Genomic DNA, 18,767 nt, shown 5'->3' with positions numbered 1-18,767 from the left:
ACATGTTATATATGAAGATGATGTGACATCAGAGATCTGATGGTCATTAAGGGAATTACTGACGATTTATTATGATGGATTGAGGCTGGGGTTAAGGACAGTTTAAAGCAGGGTCCTCACTGTCTCCACTCAAATCAGCAAGGTGTTAGATCTTTAGATTTTACAGGCGTATGGGGTATTAGCTGTTTTGTGCTTACTTATATTATGATATATTATTTGTAATAACCTAAATCAAACTTTTCATTTAAATATTTTTATTTGCTTATTTACACATTAACGTTCCGAACCAAGGGTAAATGAGACCTTCACAACAGGCAAACCCACACCAACGCCTGCAGGGCCAATATAAAGTGCATAATCAATGGACCAAGTGCTTTAAAGCTATTGAGAGAATATTGAAATCTACCCCAAAATTGCTCTGTGTCTTAACTACAAGTGAAACCTTGTTCAAGTCTAGGGTGACCAGATCTGAGATAGTGAAAAAGAGGACACATCTCGGGGGGGAGTTGATGAGCTCTCGCCTATCACTGCCGTTGTATGGTTAGCGGAACGTATGTGTGCTTTTTCTTAAAAATGTATTTTTTAATTCATCCGAGAACTTACATTTTTGTTTTGGCATAGCTGCTCGAGATGAGGGTGGGTACATGAGCTCTGCCTGACGTAAACAAGGACTACTGACGTGCAGACTGACCAATTAAATGTTCACAGACCAATAACGGTAGCTCTACAGTCAGACCGTCCAATCAGAAGATTTTAGGCTACTTCACCACGCCCCCTTCTGACTCAAGCGAACCAAACGGAGTAGGGAGGGGCGGGACTAGTTTGTGAACTAACCGCCTCTCGGAGTTCTGTGTAAGCTCTAGAAAAACAAAATCCCGGACGTTTGTGAAATTCCGCCCGGACATTTTTTTTTAAGTCTAAAAAAGAGGACATGTCCAGGTAAAAGAGGACGTCTGGTCACCCTATTCAAGTCACAAGCAAGAACTCATTATGCTAACTTGGCTATATTAGTTATTGTTACATTATTAGGAAAGTGACAATTCCTGCCAAATGGATATATGCTACAGCCATCATAAGAGCCGTCACTTGCAGAGAGGTGACATATTAGATACAAACTATTCTACCGTTTCCCACTAGTTAAAAAGGTCCATTGAGTCTTAAGGAAATGTTTGTGACATTCTTTGTTCAAAACATCCCAAGTATAAAACAACACAGCGCCACTTTCCCCCTGTCCAAACTCTGTTCAAAATGACATACTCCAGCTCCTGTTCCTTTAAAAGACTGTGAGCCACACACAGCGCCCCCTCCAAGCAGACAGGAGTCAAGTGAGGCAACACTGAAGCTCTTGTTTTACTTGTTTCTCTTCATTCTCTGCTTTAATTTTTGCGGTTTTTGCTTGGTTCTCTTATTTCTCTGCTCTAATTGTGCCTGTTTAACCCTCCCGCTGTGATTGGAGATACTCCAGGTGGTGAGATAATTCTAGATTCTCCACACTAGACAGCAGAAGTGGAGCTAAATCAGAATGACTCATTGTATTCCATGTTTTCTGACTTAGGCAGGCTACAAAACCTGGGGGGGTTGGGAGGAGCGCCAGATTTCCAAATTAACGCACAAGTGCATAAAGTGATTTATTTTTTCATAATGCAATTGTAATATATAGAATTATATGTAAAGTCTATTAAAGTATTTAGATATGGCAACTATAAAGGCCACAGCCTGTAATCAGTGATATTTTTATTAATAAAGTCAATACCCCTTCCATCAGCATAGAAATATCCACTGTAGGAATTTTGTGATTTTTGTACTGATTTGCAATGACATTCCCCTTCAGTGAACTCAAACTACAGCAGCCAAAATGCTCCGTACAAGATAACAGAGCCACCCTTGACTCCAGGGGTCAAACACTCAGGTCTGTATTTTCTCTTGTTGTACTCTACATTATGCACTCACACACTTGTGAAGATTACACACCACTAAACCCATTTGTCTTTGTTTATGCGCTGAGCCTTACTGTAATAGCCCTCTTTATGTGGATAAGGTTGTTCTTGTTGAACATATCTTTTCATGACATTATCTGTGTCCTGAGGAACAGGTGGTTTGCTCTTTTTTATAAAATCACAGTTTTGTGAAAGAAGCTTCTACATAGTCAGCTCTATCAGCTCAGCACGTTTATACATGGTGTTTGTTACCCAATAGGAAGCATCTGCATTTATTCACATTTTCACTCTAGGGTTTTCATTTCATTTTCCAGCTGTCTGTGTTTGGATGCTTAGCAGGGGTTAATAAGGCTTGCTGTGCAGTTTAAATAGGTTAGAAATGTTAGAAGGGAAAATATGTGATTAAATTGCCAAAGCCATCCCAGCACTAGTTCAGAGCTGTCTAGCAGGGAGTATGATCAGTATAAATATTGTACATTTTCATAGGCATTGTATTTTACTGTGATAATATCTATCCATTCATTCTTATTCAAAAGAGGATTGTTGTGAAAGGTTATTACCAGCTGTGGGGTCTACAAATAATTGAAAAAAACTCTAGCCAATAAAGCAACATAATCATTCACCCAGGTAGGAAAACTGCAAGTAACTCAGGGTGAAAGTAGTCTGGAGTCTATGGTAGCAGCCCCTAGGTAACATTCTCAGAATTAATTCATTCATTGTCTGTAACCGAGGGCGGCATGGTGGCGCAGCAGGTAGTGTTCTCCCTGTGTCTGCATGGGTTTCCTCCGGGTGCTCCGGTTTCCTCCCACAGTCCAAAAACACATGTTGGTAGGTGGATTGGTGACTCAAGAGTGTCCGTAGGTGTGAATGTGTGAGTGTGTGTTGCCCTGTGAAGGACTGGCGCCCCCTCCAGGGCATATTCCCACCTTGCGCCCAATGATACCAGGTAGGCTCTGGACCCACCACGACCCTGAACTGGATAAGCGCTTACAGACAATTCATACATTCATTCATTCATTATCTGCAACCGCTCAGTTCAGGGTCGTGGTGTATTTGAAGCCTACCTGGAATCACTGGGCACAAGGCAGGAACACACCCTGAACTGGGTGCCTGTCCTTCACACGACATCATACGCTCACACATTAATTCACAGACTCACAGCCAATTCACCTAGCAGTGTGTGTTTTTGGACTGTGGAAGGAATCCAGAGCACCTAAAGGCAACCCACGCAGATAGAGGGAGAACACACCAAACTCCTCACAGAGAGTGACCTGCGGCAGGGCTCGAACCCACAACCCCAGATCGCTGGAGCTGTATGACAGTGACACTCTTGCTCATTTAGTTTTGTTAAAATATACAATCAAACTTTTAGGATTTCTATTATTCCACGTTTCTAGAGCCAAATATAGTTCACATTTATTGACATTTAATATAATATTTCTTAGTCTCTTCTATGAAATGTAGTGTTACTTATATTGTGTCACAAATACAGCCCTCTGTAAGCTAATGAACAGTCTTTTAATAATAATGTTTTTTTATTATTTTTTGTGGCTATTTTTCCATGTAATTAAATTTGTGTTTTACCAAAACACTGTCTTCATTTTCCACAGAAGATTCTTTCTAGTTTGAAATATGTTCCTTTCCAGGCTCATAATGACATCAGCCCCTTTTAATATAAACCCGGAAGTGCTGGGATTTAGCAGTTAGTCGGTTTCTGAAGGAAAGATGTTCGTTTTGGGAGATTAAAATGAACAATGTTCATTCAGTAGGACTCCCAGGCATTAATAATAGCAGCAACGTTAATAAAGACTATATTATTATTTTTAACATTTATTATTAATCTATAGAACGAATTTCTAACGAGCTTTACAGACAGGAAATAAATAGAATTGTTAAATACACAAATAATTGTATTTTATTCAAAGATACATGTAAATTAATGATAAAATGTATATATTTTTAAGGTTTTCCTTAGATTAACTCATTACAGCTAATGCTAATCTGAATGAACAAATGACAAAAACTCAAACAGGAAGTTAGAAGACCCGTACACCGCTGTCTAGGTGTAGATGAAAGTTGAGGCCACCTGATGGCATTGCAGACCATTTTGCTACTAGAACAGCCTCTATATGCACTCCTTTATCCAGCAGAGGGCAGTGAGAGGTCATCAGTCTTTCAAGTCAGGTTCGCAAAGACCTGAAACCCATCAAACTGAAGTCTTTGAAGTGATTAAAAATCATAGCGCTTTCCCTGTTACTGATTCGATTGGGAACACTGGGAAATTTGGGACAGTTCCAGAGCCCTCACGGTTTTACTGTCCTCCCAAAATGTAATGACCTCTTGTCCATTTCGGTGGACATTGTTTACACTAAGGTGGCACGTTCGTATTTTATTTAATAATTGATGCACACATTTTGTGTGGTACAACAAAAAAATTGTTTAAGGAGTTAATGGCTCTGAATAAATTAATTTGTTTAAATCTGTTTTGGAGCTATTGTGGTGCAACAGGTTTCAGGTCACTGTGAAGACTTCAGTGTGTTCTCTGTGTCTGCATGGGTTTCCTCCGCATCTGCTCTCCTCCCACCATTCATAAACAATCTAAGCACACACTGGCAGGTTTTAATACACGTTTTCTTTTCCTCTTCTTCTTCTTCTTCTTCTTCTTTTAAGATAGATTGACTATTCAAACATTTACACAAGTGTAAGTGTGTGAGTAAATGTGTGAGTGTGTGGTGCCCTGTCCAGGGTGTGTTCTGGTAAGTGAATCGGTAGGATTTGGACCAGCTGCCATTACATTGAATGGATGAACGCATTAAAACAAATATATGTATGGAAATTACTGCAAAACCCATATTATATATCTTTCCAACATTTCTTCCACACCAATAATCAATAAGTATATTAACTTATGATGACATATGTTGCAATGTGACATACATTTCCATAACCAAGACCCTACATATGCAATATTATAAAATAGGATTCTGAAGTATTATATTATATAACACAGTGTAATACAGTTCTAAACAATGAGAAGATGTGATATGAAACACTATCTTAACAGTAGTATCTGATTTGGCGCGATACATATGCACGTTGTGCTGTATATTTCCAAAAATTTGTTGATGTACATAAACTTAAGATCAGTGTCTGGCCTCAGTAATGTTAGAGTAGCTGAAAGCCATCAAATCCTTGCCACAAAGTTACTGTGTAGTACTATCTGACTGAATTTTGTTGTAAAATTCCTCGTTATTTTTGTACCTTGATTGGCATGCTAATAAAACTCATTATAATATTTATTAACTTATATACACTGCACTGTTCTGAATGACGCACTTTACATTTTCTTATTATTGCCCCATTGTCACGTATGAATCAGCCATGTCCTTAGTTACCGTGTAGAACTACAGTATTAATGGTGAAATATAAGAATTCCTAAAAACCTGTTAATTTCAGACCCAAAACCCATGGCTGGTCTGCAAAGTCTAAAAACTTAAGCCCCCGAAGCCCATTTCCAACCCTGCTTCAAGTCCATCATCTTCATGAGACTGGTAAATGAGGGCATAAATCTGAGAAGGTGTCAATATTCCTCATTGTGTATACAAGGCCAGGCAGGGGGGCTTTAACCTTAAAACACATTTATCAACCAGAGAAGAAGCAGACTCCTCACTGTGCCAGGCTTTTCAGCATAAGCCACTAATCATATGATCTCCCATTAGCAGCACTAATAGCCAAGCAAATGAAGCATGCAGCTCAGGAGTTAAGGTTCCATATCTCATTTTAAGCAGCCTAAAAAGAAGTAAGGAATGTGTTGGCCATGTCGTTTAAAAAAAAAAAAAAAGGCATATTGAGCAAGATTGTCTTTCAGTATTTATGACTCACTCCAGATCAATATTTAATATAAACCAAAGAGGACAGTTTATTCTCTGTCATGAAAAGTCCTCTAGACTCGACTCATGCAAAACACTCAATGTTTATTTTTCCTTTCTTCTTTTCTTCTTTTTCTTTTTCCAGTTGCAACATTGCATCAGAGTTTAGTGTGTGTGCAGGATGCCTGACAAGTAGACAGTCAAAGAGAATTCAGAATGCTAACACAGACACACATACATACACATAACTTCAAGCTTGTCATTTCCCTACCAGCAATTGATGTGGGGCATCAGAGAGAGAAAAAGAACAAAAATATAAATTCGGAATAGAATACATTCTCACAGAAAGCAATGCAGTGCAAATGAACAGAACTGAAAAGAAAGTTAATGCTTTATAGTACAATTGAGAAGACTTAGATATATAGAAGTATACGTGATTACAAAAAAAGTAGGGTAAAATGGAATATCGTCTATAACAACAATGCAGTTCAATATGATAAATATAAGATGATGAATGGATGTATGGATTGGTGGAATGTTTGATATAAGGGTGGCATTGTGGATGGATGGAATAATTCATGGAAGGATGGACCAATGGAAGGAAGTATGCTTGGATGTTTGAATAAAACAGATGTAAATTTAAGTTGGAAGGATGGATGAATTAAGTTGAATCAAACGCTGTTCAAAATATATTATAGCAGTGTCTATTGCAGACAGTTCAAGTTGAATACAACATTCATTCATTCATTCATTATCTGTAACCGCTTATCCAGTTCAGGGTCGTGATGGGTACCTGGAATCATTAGGCGCAAGGCAGGAATACACTCTGGAGGGGGCGCCAGTCCTTCACAGGGCAACACACACTCATACATTCACTTTTGAGTCGCCAATCCACCTACCAACATGTGTTTTTGGACTGTGGGAGGAAACCGGAGCACCCGGAGGAAACCCACACAGACACAGGGAGAACACACCACACTCCTCACAGACAGTCACCCGGAGGAAGCCCACGCAGACACAGGGAGAACACACCACACTCCTCACAGACAGTCACCCGGAGGAAACCCACACAGACACAGGGAGAACACACCAAACTCCTCACAGACAGTCACCCGGAGGAAACCCACGCAGACACAGGGAGAACACACCACACTCCTCACAGACAGTCACCCGGAGGAAACCCACGCAGACACAGGGAGAACACACCAAACTCCTCACAGACAGTCACCCGGAGCGGGACTTGAACCCACAACCTCCAGGTCCCTGGAGCTGTGTGACTGCGACACTACCTGCTGCACCACCGTGCCGCCTGAATACAACATTGTCTCATAGAAAATACATTGCATATGTGTGTGTGTGTGTGAGAGAGAGAGAGAGAGAGAGAGAGATGAAGTGAAAATCATGTCAAATCACATCTACACATTATCACTTCGCTACATTCCTGCACACTTCACCCAAGTGACACGCGCCATTAACCCAAACAGCAGCGTCTAAGCCCCACCACAGCCAGCTTGTGTTTGGGAGCCTTAAGTGTCTCCATGAGACGTCTTCAAAATGCTCCAGAGAGAGGGTCCCACGGCAGCTTCTCCTACAAAAAAAAAAAAAAAAAAAAAAAAAAACAGTAAAGAGATAAAACACACACCTTAGAAATCATTAGCAATTAATATTGGAGAGAATGGTGGAGAAATAACTGCGTTAAACGGCGGTTTAATAATTCATACTATAAACAAGAAAGTCTCCCACTTCCTTAATAATTTAGACGTAAGCTAATGTTGATTTATTCAGGAAGGTCTGTGCCACCAGGGCTGCCTGGAGTACCCACATTTGAATTAAAGTAGGACAGTAGCAGGCAAGGCTGTAATAACATTTGTATAATTTTATTATTGCTCTGGGCTCAGTTCATTTCCTCCTCCAGTAGCAGCGTGAAATTGTTTGATTCTCCAAACCGCCTTGAGTCGCTGCTCTGGGGTCGCCTGATGCTGCAGGAACAGGAAAGACTGCGACATTCTCACTCTCTCTCCCTCACTCACACTCTCACACACACACACACACACACACACAACATTGCAACCAGACCCATCCTGAAAGATTGATACGCACAAACAAGTGCACTGGCTAATGAAAGCGTACACACTTCGCATCCATACACATAAAGCCTTTATTATTCGGGGACCTGGCGATGCTGTTCCATTCACTCACTTAATAACTCACCCAGAGAAAATGACAATTCAATGTGAAGAGCATGACACTGACATCCTCTCATCCTGCTGGGCTGGTAAATATTTCAGCGCCACCTATGAGAAAGATGTGGCAACCAGGAGCCAAAAAAAATAAAAATTATTCATCACACACAAACAGTCTGGAACACACAGTGGTTATGCGCCAGTTGTCAACAGTCGAAAATAGAACCGAACTGAACCTGAGTGAAGCTTGGATAAGAATATTATATAAGGACGTCCCCAACACATTCAGAGGCTCGTTTCAGAGCAGAAATGAAACTTATGCATGAACAATTTAAAGATTTTCAATGGCGATGCATCTTTTAAATTGGGATCTGAGTTTTGTCTGCTGGCAGTTTGGGTTCGACTTCATCTATGACTGGCATCATGGCCTTTTGAAGTGTAGAATAAGACTGATCTCTAATCAACAATCATTCATTCATTCATTCATTGTCTGTAACCGCTTATTCAGTTCAGGGTCACGGTGGGTCCAGAGCCTACCCAGAATCACTGGGCGCATGGTGGGAACAAACCCTGGAGGGGGCGCCAGTCCTTCACAGGCAACACACATTCACACCTATGAACACTTCTGAGTAGCCGATCCACCTACCTATGTGTGTTTTTTGGACTGCTTTTGGATTGAGGAGACTGGAAGCAACCCACGCAGACACTGGGAAAACACACCAAACTCCTCATAGGGGCTCCCCCGGGACGCTGGAGCTGTTTTCTGCAGGCTCTCAACTAAACATGGTTCGGATGAATAGATACCATAGACTTGTGACCTCATATTCTTTATGAATAGATACCATAGATTTCTGACCTCATCATTTTCATGAATAGATACCATAGATTTGTGACCTCATATTCTTTATGAATAGATACCGTATATTTGTGACCTCATATTCTTTATGAATAGATACCGTATGTTTGTGACCTCATATTCCTTATGAATTGATACCATAGATTTGTGACCTCATATTCCTTATGAATAGATACCATAGATTTGTGACCTCATATTCCTTATGAATTGATACCATAGATTTGTGACCTCATATTCCTTATGAAGTTGCCATAGAATTGTGACCTCATATCCTTTTCGAATAGATACCATAGATTTGTGACCTCATATTCTTTGAATAGTTACCATAGATTTGTGACCTCATATTCTTTATGAATTGATACCATAGATTTGTGACCTCATATTCCTTATGATTAGATACCATAAATTTCTGACTTTATATTCTTTATGAATAGTTACCATAGATTTGTGACCTCATATTCTTTATGAATTGATACCATAGATTTGTGACCTCATATTCCTTATGATTAGATACCATAAATTTCTGACTTTATATTCTTTAAGAATAGTTACCATAGATTTGTGACCTCATATTCCTTATGAATGGATACCATAGATTTGTGACCTCATATTCCTTATGAATAGATACCATAGATTTGTGACCTCATATACTTTTTGAATAGATACCATAGATGTGTGACCTCATATTCCTTATGAATAGATACCATAGATTTGTGACATCATATTCTTTTATTGTCCATAAGGGTATAACGGAACCAAGGGAACAGAGCAGAATTGGGCTTAATGCGTGGCACACCAATGGTAAGTTCTCTCATACGTACGGGTGTACAGGAGCTAGGCTAATCGGATGCCTACTAAGGTAAGTAACACACGTGACATCTAATGTTACAGTCCAATACCCCTATAGTGCAGTAAATAACCCCAAGAAAGTCCCCAACTGTAACTTAGCTGTAAGAGGAGGCGAGAGATGCAAATGGAAGCTGCTGCAGTGATGCGCATCTTTTTTATTTATTTATTTTTGTATATTCAGAACAGAGGAATATCAAGATTAAAAAGGGAAACTACTATAAGGGCATGAGGATGAACCACTGGGAGGAACCAATACTAAGAATGGGAACCCATCTTTTCTCCAACATGGAATAATCCAGTTTAAAATATAGTGATGACAGCCAACCAATCAGATTTGTAGGTGGTGCATTCAGGGGCAGGGAATAATATTTAAAAGGGTCATTAAGATGGCGGCCAGGAGAGAGGACCTTCACTAAACCTTTTTGTGCTTAATTTAACTTTAAATTTATCCGCATAACTACCAATTTGGTAGTTTACAATCTTGTGCCAAACCAAGTTTCAAATGTTGTAACATCACAGGGGTAGTGCACAACAATCTTTACACTACACTAATTTTAACTTTTAAAGACCTTAAGTTCAAGCTACGCAAACAGAGCAAATCTGTACATTTCTAAAGGTATTACATATGCATTAAAGGCAAATATTGAATAAAATATAGCAGTTACTAGTTCACAACTACTAGAATATTGCCACTTTGTTTTCTAAACAAAAAAAAAACACACTCTCAATTGCGAGGCCAGCAGGGTCATGTTTGTTGGTTATTTTTGAGTCCAAATTAAAACTCAGATAGAATATTTGGTGTCACATTGGAAAAGATTGTGGTGTCACTTTTTTTTGTACTGTTACTGATGCTTCTCTCTGCAAGGCTGGAGCATCTATGTAATGAATAACTTTTCATTCATTCATTATCTGTAAGGGTTTATCCAGTTCAGGGTGGCGGTGGGTCCAGAGCCTACCTGGAATCATTGGGTGCAGGGTGGGGAATACACCCTGGGGGGGGCGCCAGTCCTTTACAGGCCTACACATTCACGCACACCTACGGACACATTTGAGTCACCAATCCACCTACCATTGTGTGTTTTTGGACTGTGGGAGGAAACCGGAGCACCCGGAGGACACAGGGTGAACACACCACACTCCTCACAGACAGTCACCCGGAGGAAACCCACACAGACACAGGGAGAACACACCACACTCCTCACAGACAGTCACCCGGAGGAAACCCACACAAACACAGGGAGAACACACCACACTCCTCACAGACAATCACCCGGAGGAAACCCACACAGACACAGGGAGAACACACCACACTCCTCACAGACAGTCACATGGAGCAGGTCTGAACCCACAACCTCCAGGTCCCTGGAGCTGTGTGACTGTGACACTACCTGCTGCGTTGTTTAATCAACAATGGACTTACAATATAAAAACAAAAAATAAATCCAGAAAGTTCCATAAAGCAAAAATAGACTTTGTGGCACGCCGAGAACAGCACTGAATCCATATGACTGGAGTGATATGTCGCAAACCCTGCTGTAGTCTTGTCACTTCACACATCAGTCTCTGTGCAGCACTTGTTTTTGAGCATTGTTCACCTCACATCTCACACATTTGTTACTTAGAAACATGTGCCAGACTACTTATTCTTGTCATTATTTCCAAAGCAATTCACTATAACATCTTTGCAGAGCACTTGTGTTGTATTATTTAGGAGGAGGTTAGCAAATGCAGGACCTATGGTTGGATGTATGTATGGATGGACAGATATCATTAAAAGAAAAAAAAAAACCTTCTTAACTTTCAATAGAAGTCAATGTAAAAACATTTTGTTCCAAACTATTCTGGAGCATTTCTATTGGTTCATTCATTATATCATTTTCAGACAATATGAAGGAACAGATGCTGTGTTCAAATGATGTAGTATACTAAGCATTGACAAAAATGGAAATGCATGCTTTTGATTGGACAGTGATGTCATAATCATTCATTCATTCATTATCTGTAAGCGCTTATCCAATTCAGGGTCGCGGTGGGTCCAGAGCCTACCTGGAATCATTGGGCGCAAGGCGGGAATGTACCCTGGAGGGGGCATGTCATAATCAGACATATGTTAATTTATAATAAGAGGACATAGGAAACATACAGAGAAACATTACAAAATTAATTAATTTATTACCTTTTACTTACTACTGGAAATCAAGGGGCACAAAGCAGGAATACACTGTGGACAGAGGCATCACGGGGCACCACACACTCACACCTGTGGGCAGTTTGACACAGACGCTCCAAACTGACCACCCAGAGGAAACCCATTCAGATAGTGGGAGAACACCAATCTGAATGGGTTTCATTCAGCCAACCAAAAATATCCAGGCAACAGTGTCCAACAGATGGACACAAGGTGGACCAATAAGGCAGGTGAGTATTAGAGAGTGGACACTGTGTTTAAAAACTCGAGCGGCACACTTGTGTCTGATCCACTCATACCAGCGCAACACACTAACACGGCACCTCCACGTCAGTGTCACTGCAGCACTGAGAATGACTACGCTCTGTAATTAAAGAACTACAAAGTGCTCTTGTATGGTTAGTGAAGCTGATAAATTGGACAATGAGTGTAGATACGAGGTGTTCCTAATCCAGTGATTGTTCAGTGTATAACACAGTCTGACTGTAATGGATCTTGTTCTCCCCTCACACTGCATGTCAAACAATGGCTAATAAAAAGTGAAATTCAGCCCTACCTTAAATTTAATCATCCACAACCAAATCGAGCATAAACACATACAAATAGCCATCATGTGTTCTCTATGCCATTGCTTTTCTTGACCTCATTCCTTAAAATAAGCTAATTGCTAATTTTGCACAAACCATGAAAATAGGAACGTGACAAGGAAGAATGCTACTAAAAATAGAACACAGCTTTGTGTCTGTCTAACAGTTTGTTTGTTGCATTGTGGAGAAGTGTAATCTCTCTCTCTCTCTCTCTTTCTCTCTTGTTCTCAGGAGTTGTGTATGTAAACAAACAAGTTTAGGCATTATTAGCGTGTGTATGGTGCACCTGAGTCCACCCTGGGCGCTGTGGCAGGATGAGGGTGGAGCTTTTCTGATTGGCCTCCTCCTGAGACCTGCAACCACCCACTGCTTTCTCCAACTCAACCTCCGCTCTCGCCCCCATCCTCCTCTCTCCCTCCCCACACCACCCCACAGCCCCCGAGACTTATTGCTGGAGAAACAATGCAGATTAGCTCCAACTGAAGTTTGATGAAAGACATTTGTTTTGTTTAACTATTCCTCCCCTGCCACGGGAGCCTGGAGCTTAGGGGGTCAGGCACCAAACGACTAGCCACGTATTCAATCAAATCTCCTTAAGAGAGTGGCATAGCTTAATTGAATGATTGCGGTGACAGATCGAGTCAATTTTGCTTACTTTGCCTGTTCGTCCCTTCCTTTCCTTCGCTTGCTCTGGCTCGGATCTTTCGGCCTTCGAAATTGGAAGGAATTAGAGAGCGCTCTTGAATTTCAGTTATGGCTCATGTAATATTTGATCGAACCAGACCCTCAGTCATGCAAAGTGTCCCCACTGTGGAGCAGGCAATAAGTGGCTACAGGAGGTAAACCAGAGAAGCTCCCCATTTGGGGAAATGGCCTCCTCGTGTTATTAGGGAAACGTTTATTATCACTGCCCTCTAGGGGGGACCACATAATAGGATTACATTTTATTAGAGCCTTTAAGCTTCACATAGCCACCCCCCTACACTACCTCCAAAATTTCCCCTCTTCGTTTTTGATTGTTGTGTCACTACGTCTTATGTTGGGGCTGGGTTTAGTGAGTGTATTGGAAAGTAATGGTATTTGAACAGTCCTCCTTTAATACAGTGGGTCTGCGGGGAACTCGGTGGCGTTCAGATTTGGGATTAGTGAAGACGTCTTTAATAAGCAACGTCGGGCAACGGTGCATTGATATAAACCCTTCAAAAAATGTCTGTGCATCTGTGTAACGCCAAGAGTCACATTGCAGTGCATGGTTTTGTAGAAAAACATATTTGTAAATATTTGTCATTGTGAAGAAACTTTTAAGTGTAAAGGACCATCACATATTGTCATACTGTTTTGAATTAAATCTGATTTTTCCATTGTTTCTTTTGTGGTCTGAGGATTTAGAGTGTAATAACATGAAATATCATGGTGGGACATTATCCCTAATTCCTAACTATGACACCATTGGGGTTTGTTTACCGGCTGAGTGTGTTTATGGAAAGAATACAAAGATCTCATGATTTTGCCCAAAGGGCATTGTAAGGGGGTTGGTGTTAGAGGCGTCTGAATTGGCACACGTGTGTCATTATTCAATTATTCAAAAGAACATTTCCGTGATAATTTGGGGCTGCAGTGGCTCAGTGGGTTCATGCTCCCACACCAGGAGCCATTATAGTGTTTATAGTGTTAGAGAGTTTGGGCGCTCTCTAAGAACGCTGGATACCTGACTATTTCATCATGTTCCTTCAGGGGCATTGCAGTTCATTACTGTAAATAAAGGACATCTGTCTAGATAGCCAGGCCCTATTTCTCTCATTTAGTCTTCAAAAGACTCTGGCTAGGGGAGGGGAGAGAGGGGGGGGGGACTCATGCACTCATTGATAGCCCATTGACATCTATATATTTTTTTCTTACATATTTAACCATGCATATAATAATATATGCATTGTATTGGTTCTTTGAGTCAGTTTTTTAAATATCCATTGCCTATATTAAAGATAATTTGAAGAACCCGTTTAAGGGACTTCTATTATGACATCACTTCTGCCCAAGTAAGAAAACATGCAATTCAATGAGCCATTCTGATTCTGCTCTGCTTGTGACATTAAGCGTTGTACTGCACCCTCATCTGAATATGTCCAATCACAGTGCTGGATTTGTGTTCATGTGAGGGTATAAAGACAAGCTTAATCGATGTAAAAGAGATGACAAGTGTGTGTGCACATCTGCTGCTGCGTTTGGTCCATGTGGTATTTTGACCAAAGCATGTCATAGATGTTTCAAGAGTTCAGGGAGCTCCAAAAAGCACCCACTGCTATTTGAAGTGTGGTGTGTTCTCCCTGTGTCTGCGCGGGTTCCCTCCGGGTGCTCCAGTTTCCTCCCACAGTCCAAAAAACACACGTTGGTAGGTGGATTGGTGACTCAAAAGTGTCCGTAGGTGTGAGTGTGTGAGTGAATGTGTGTGTGTGTGTGTCTGTGTTGCCCTGTGAAGGACTGGCACCCCCTACAGGTTGTATTCCCGCCTTGCGCCCAATGATTCCACCGCGACCCTGAACTGGATAAGCGCTTACAGAAAATGAATGAAAGCTAGCAACTTCTGCTGGCTCAGGTGGTTGTTTCAAATAAAAAGAAGGGATATTCTGTAAAATGTAATTAAAACAAGAAATGTTAATTATCTTTGAATGTTAAGTGTTTAAAATATAAACACATTTGGAATTTGATGCTTGCAACACACAAAAAAAGTTGGGACAGAGGCATATTTACCACTGTGTTAGATCAGTTAAAGCACGATCATGTTGGTCAGTGAAAACATTGGTAATATTTTCTTTGTACTTTGGTCAGTAAAATGAAATATAAAGATAATTTTAAAAAAATGTCCCGACTTTTCTATAAAGGGTTTGTAAATACCTACCGTATTAACTTGCGTTTATCAGTTACAATCCTCTTGTGAATCTTTTTTGAGTATCGTTACAGACGAGATTCATCCTGGTTTAATGTTGAATGTCTCAATGAGGTAACACAAGCATTGAGAAATGGTCACAGAATGTTTGCATGGTAATTTACAGTTAGCTTTCACATTTAACAGCTATAGGACTATTAAAAATTAATTTGGTGAAGAATACATCTAACTCCTGTAATAAAATTTGGAATAAAATAGGAATAACATCACAGCTTTTGCTCAAAAATGGCAAAAAAAAAAGCCAGTCAGATTCTTTCCCATGATGCCGAGTTCCACAGCTGTCTGCATGACTTCATCCGCCTTTGAAAGCACTGCACTGCTGTTTAGGGCGGTCCACATGTGCAAGCTATTTAACCAGTTCGTCCACCAAAACATTTTCTTCTGATGTAGCTCTTTCTTGTCTGTTGCCATGGCAGCGTAGCACTAATCCAAGGAAAACAGGCCTTGTTGTAAGAGACATAAGGACACAACATTACTCCAAAGTCTCAAGATCTGAGGCTATATGGGCTGACCTGAATACAGTCATCATTTTATGGACAGCTTTACAGATACAGCATTCCGTATATTTCTATTAACAGTAGAACCCTGCCAGATACAAGTAAAACAACATTAGCAAGAATAACCCTCATAAACTTATCCGGTTGTCACATTTGGCCATCTGGAACATCTACAACCAACACAGAACAAATCTGAAAACAAAACAACGGAGCCTATCTGAGAGTCTCTCGCTAGACATTACAACACACGTGTATTTCCATTCTGCCGATCTCTAAAAGAACATTCATAGAGCGAAGTAACAGATAGATTCTTTCTTTTTATTGGCTGCTCTCAGCAGGGGGCCAGCTTGACCGTACTGAAACATGCTACATATGTGCACAGTTATTTCAGCTTCTCTCGCTTGTTTAAACAAATGCTGAAGGCCCAGGCCTGTGCTAATAAAAAAAGAAAAAGAAAAAAAATGAAGACTGCCAAGGGAGTTACTTGCCTTTATGCTTGAGGTACAATAAGATATTTGAAATCTTTCAGAGAGTGCTGTCATTCTCATATAGAGTTTCTTATGAAGAAAATGTTACTACTTACACTGACTTATTGATTATGTCTCCCACAGCTCCACAGCAATATCTGAGGGGACAAGGCTCCACCAGCCCCTAAGGTAATGATGTCTTTGTATGTATTTAAGGAAAGAAAAACCTAAACCTTGTGTGAAAAAGTAATTGCCCCCTTATTAATGAACAAAGGAAGCTAATTGTATTAATGTTTGGGACCTGGCTTAAAAACCACAAGACTTTACCATTCTAAGCATCACTGCTATTACCCAGTTCAGCTTAGGTGATACCTAGCATTCGTCATGATGAACGTAAGCTTGTGTACAGCCATTTCAGACCATCCCAGTTTGTTTCTTGTTTTTCTGTAGAGACTACACAAGCTCCCATTGCATTGCTAAATCACATAATTCATTCGTAGGTACCTTAAAGCATCAGAATTTACACAATCTTTTGGTTAATGTTGCTAGCGTTTGGTTCTACAAAAACAGGGCTTTTAAGCAGCAACAACAAAAGCAACAAACCACACTGCAGCCATTAAAATGCTCAGTACGTAGCCTACATGTTTACTGCCTTCTCTGTTATCGAGCTCAGAGCGAGCCCTGAGGCAGCCATGGCGCTGATTGGAAAGTCCTGATTGGGGTATTTAAGGGGAAAATTACAGGCTCCACAGATCTGTGTTTAACTCTTGTAATTCCAGCTTGTCCCGGCTTTCAGTAGAAAACCCCAACTTGTAAAGAGCTCTAGCAGCACACCAGTTTATCACAGCACCTGGATGCAAGTATTCCCAGAGTGGACCGAAATATAGTGTTTATTTTCAAATGTTAAAAATGGGCTCTTGTTATTATGACATTCTGTTGTTCCTATAAACTTTCTCTGAAAGGAGAGAACAGGGCACATTTGTTATTGGTTTAAACCCTTTTAAGGTCCAGTAAACACAGACTGGTATGTTACCTCCGGCAACATTCTCCAACACAGAATTAAAGGTGTGGGGGCGTTTGGGGCTTTTTGTTCCGAAAGCATTAAGAGGTCATACTGGAATCAGTAGGGCTCCACAGTATGAACAAAACACCATGTCACAGTTTGTATTGCTACAGAGATTGCAGTGTGATGTGAAATACACTACATCACTACATAGCTATGGTGTTTCTTCAGAAATCAAGGGTTGTCATATGTGCTTTGTCCCAGCTTTTTTTTCCCTTTTATTCTACTTAGATTGCGTTTCAGTAGATATTTTAAACACAGCTTTGAAGATTTGATTGCACTCAGCCACAACCAATAGAGGGGTCAGGCGTTGATGTTAAATGATTAGTTCTGGAGCAAAACTGAATGAATAGGATGAAGAACTCTAACACCTCCAATTGTGATGGGCTTCTTTTTTTAAATTGCTTCATTCTGGGTTTAATCCCCCAACTCCCCATGAGCAGTTTGGTGTGTTCTCCCCATGTCTGCATAGGTTTCCTCCATGTGCTCTTGTTTCGTGTAGAGTTGTATACAGGTGTAAGTGACAGGGAGTGTGTGATGCCATGCCCTGCCACACCGCAACTCTGATCAAGATAAAATGGTCGTAGATGATAAATGACTTAAATAAAGGGATTTTATTTATATTGTAGCTTTTGGTATTTCCACTATTAATATGTAATTAATTTCAACATATTGTTTTATAATCAAGCCTAATGTCATTAAATAATAATGAACTTATGATAGAGCATACAGCCCAACATTACAGTAAGATGATATTTATAAAGTGTATTTTCAAAAGTTCCTGCCATGACCCTTCAAATTCATAAAAATGCTATGAAAATAAATAGCCTAATTGGGATTTGTAATAAAGCCTCTGCACCTGTTTGCAGGAGAGGGGGAGAAATGCCAAAGCATGGTATTAGACTTTGTGTCCGCCTGCAGAAGATTCATGACACACCCGCTGAACCTACACAGCCAGTGGCACGTTATTAAACTCGCTCGCATTCTGCTTCCTACATAGCCTCAGCTCCAACCATATGCCTTGCACCAAGATGTCTGGATTGCTATACTTTCATTGAATTTAATGGAAATGGTTAAATATCACTGTTCAAAAATATTTTTGCTGACAACACTGAAATCCTGCTTAATGCTTAAAGCAATAATTTGACCAAAAAAAAAGTTGACGGAGTTGAAGCAGCAAACAAGAGCAAAATTGGTGCAAATTCGCCACGGCGGTCCACTGAAAACCATTCCAGGTGACGACCTCATGAAGCTGATTGAGGGAACGCAGAGAGTGCGCAAAGCAAGAAGATGTCTACTTAGAAGAATCTAAAGTATAAAACATATT

Source organism: Hoplias malabaricus, chromosome 9, assembly GCF_029633855.1.
Source record: "Hoplias malabaricus isolate fHopMal1 chromosome 9, fHopMal1.hap1, whole genome shotgun sequence".
NCBI lineage: Eukaryota > Metazoa > Chordata > Actinopteri > Characiformes > Erythrinidae > Hoplias > Hoplias malabaricus.
Note: the sequence above shows the minus strand (reverse complement) of the source record.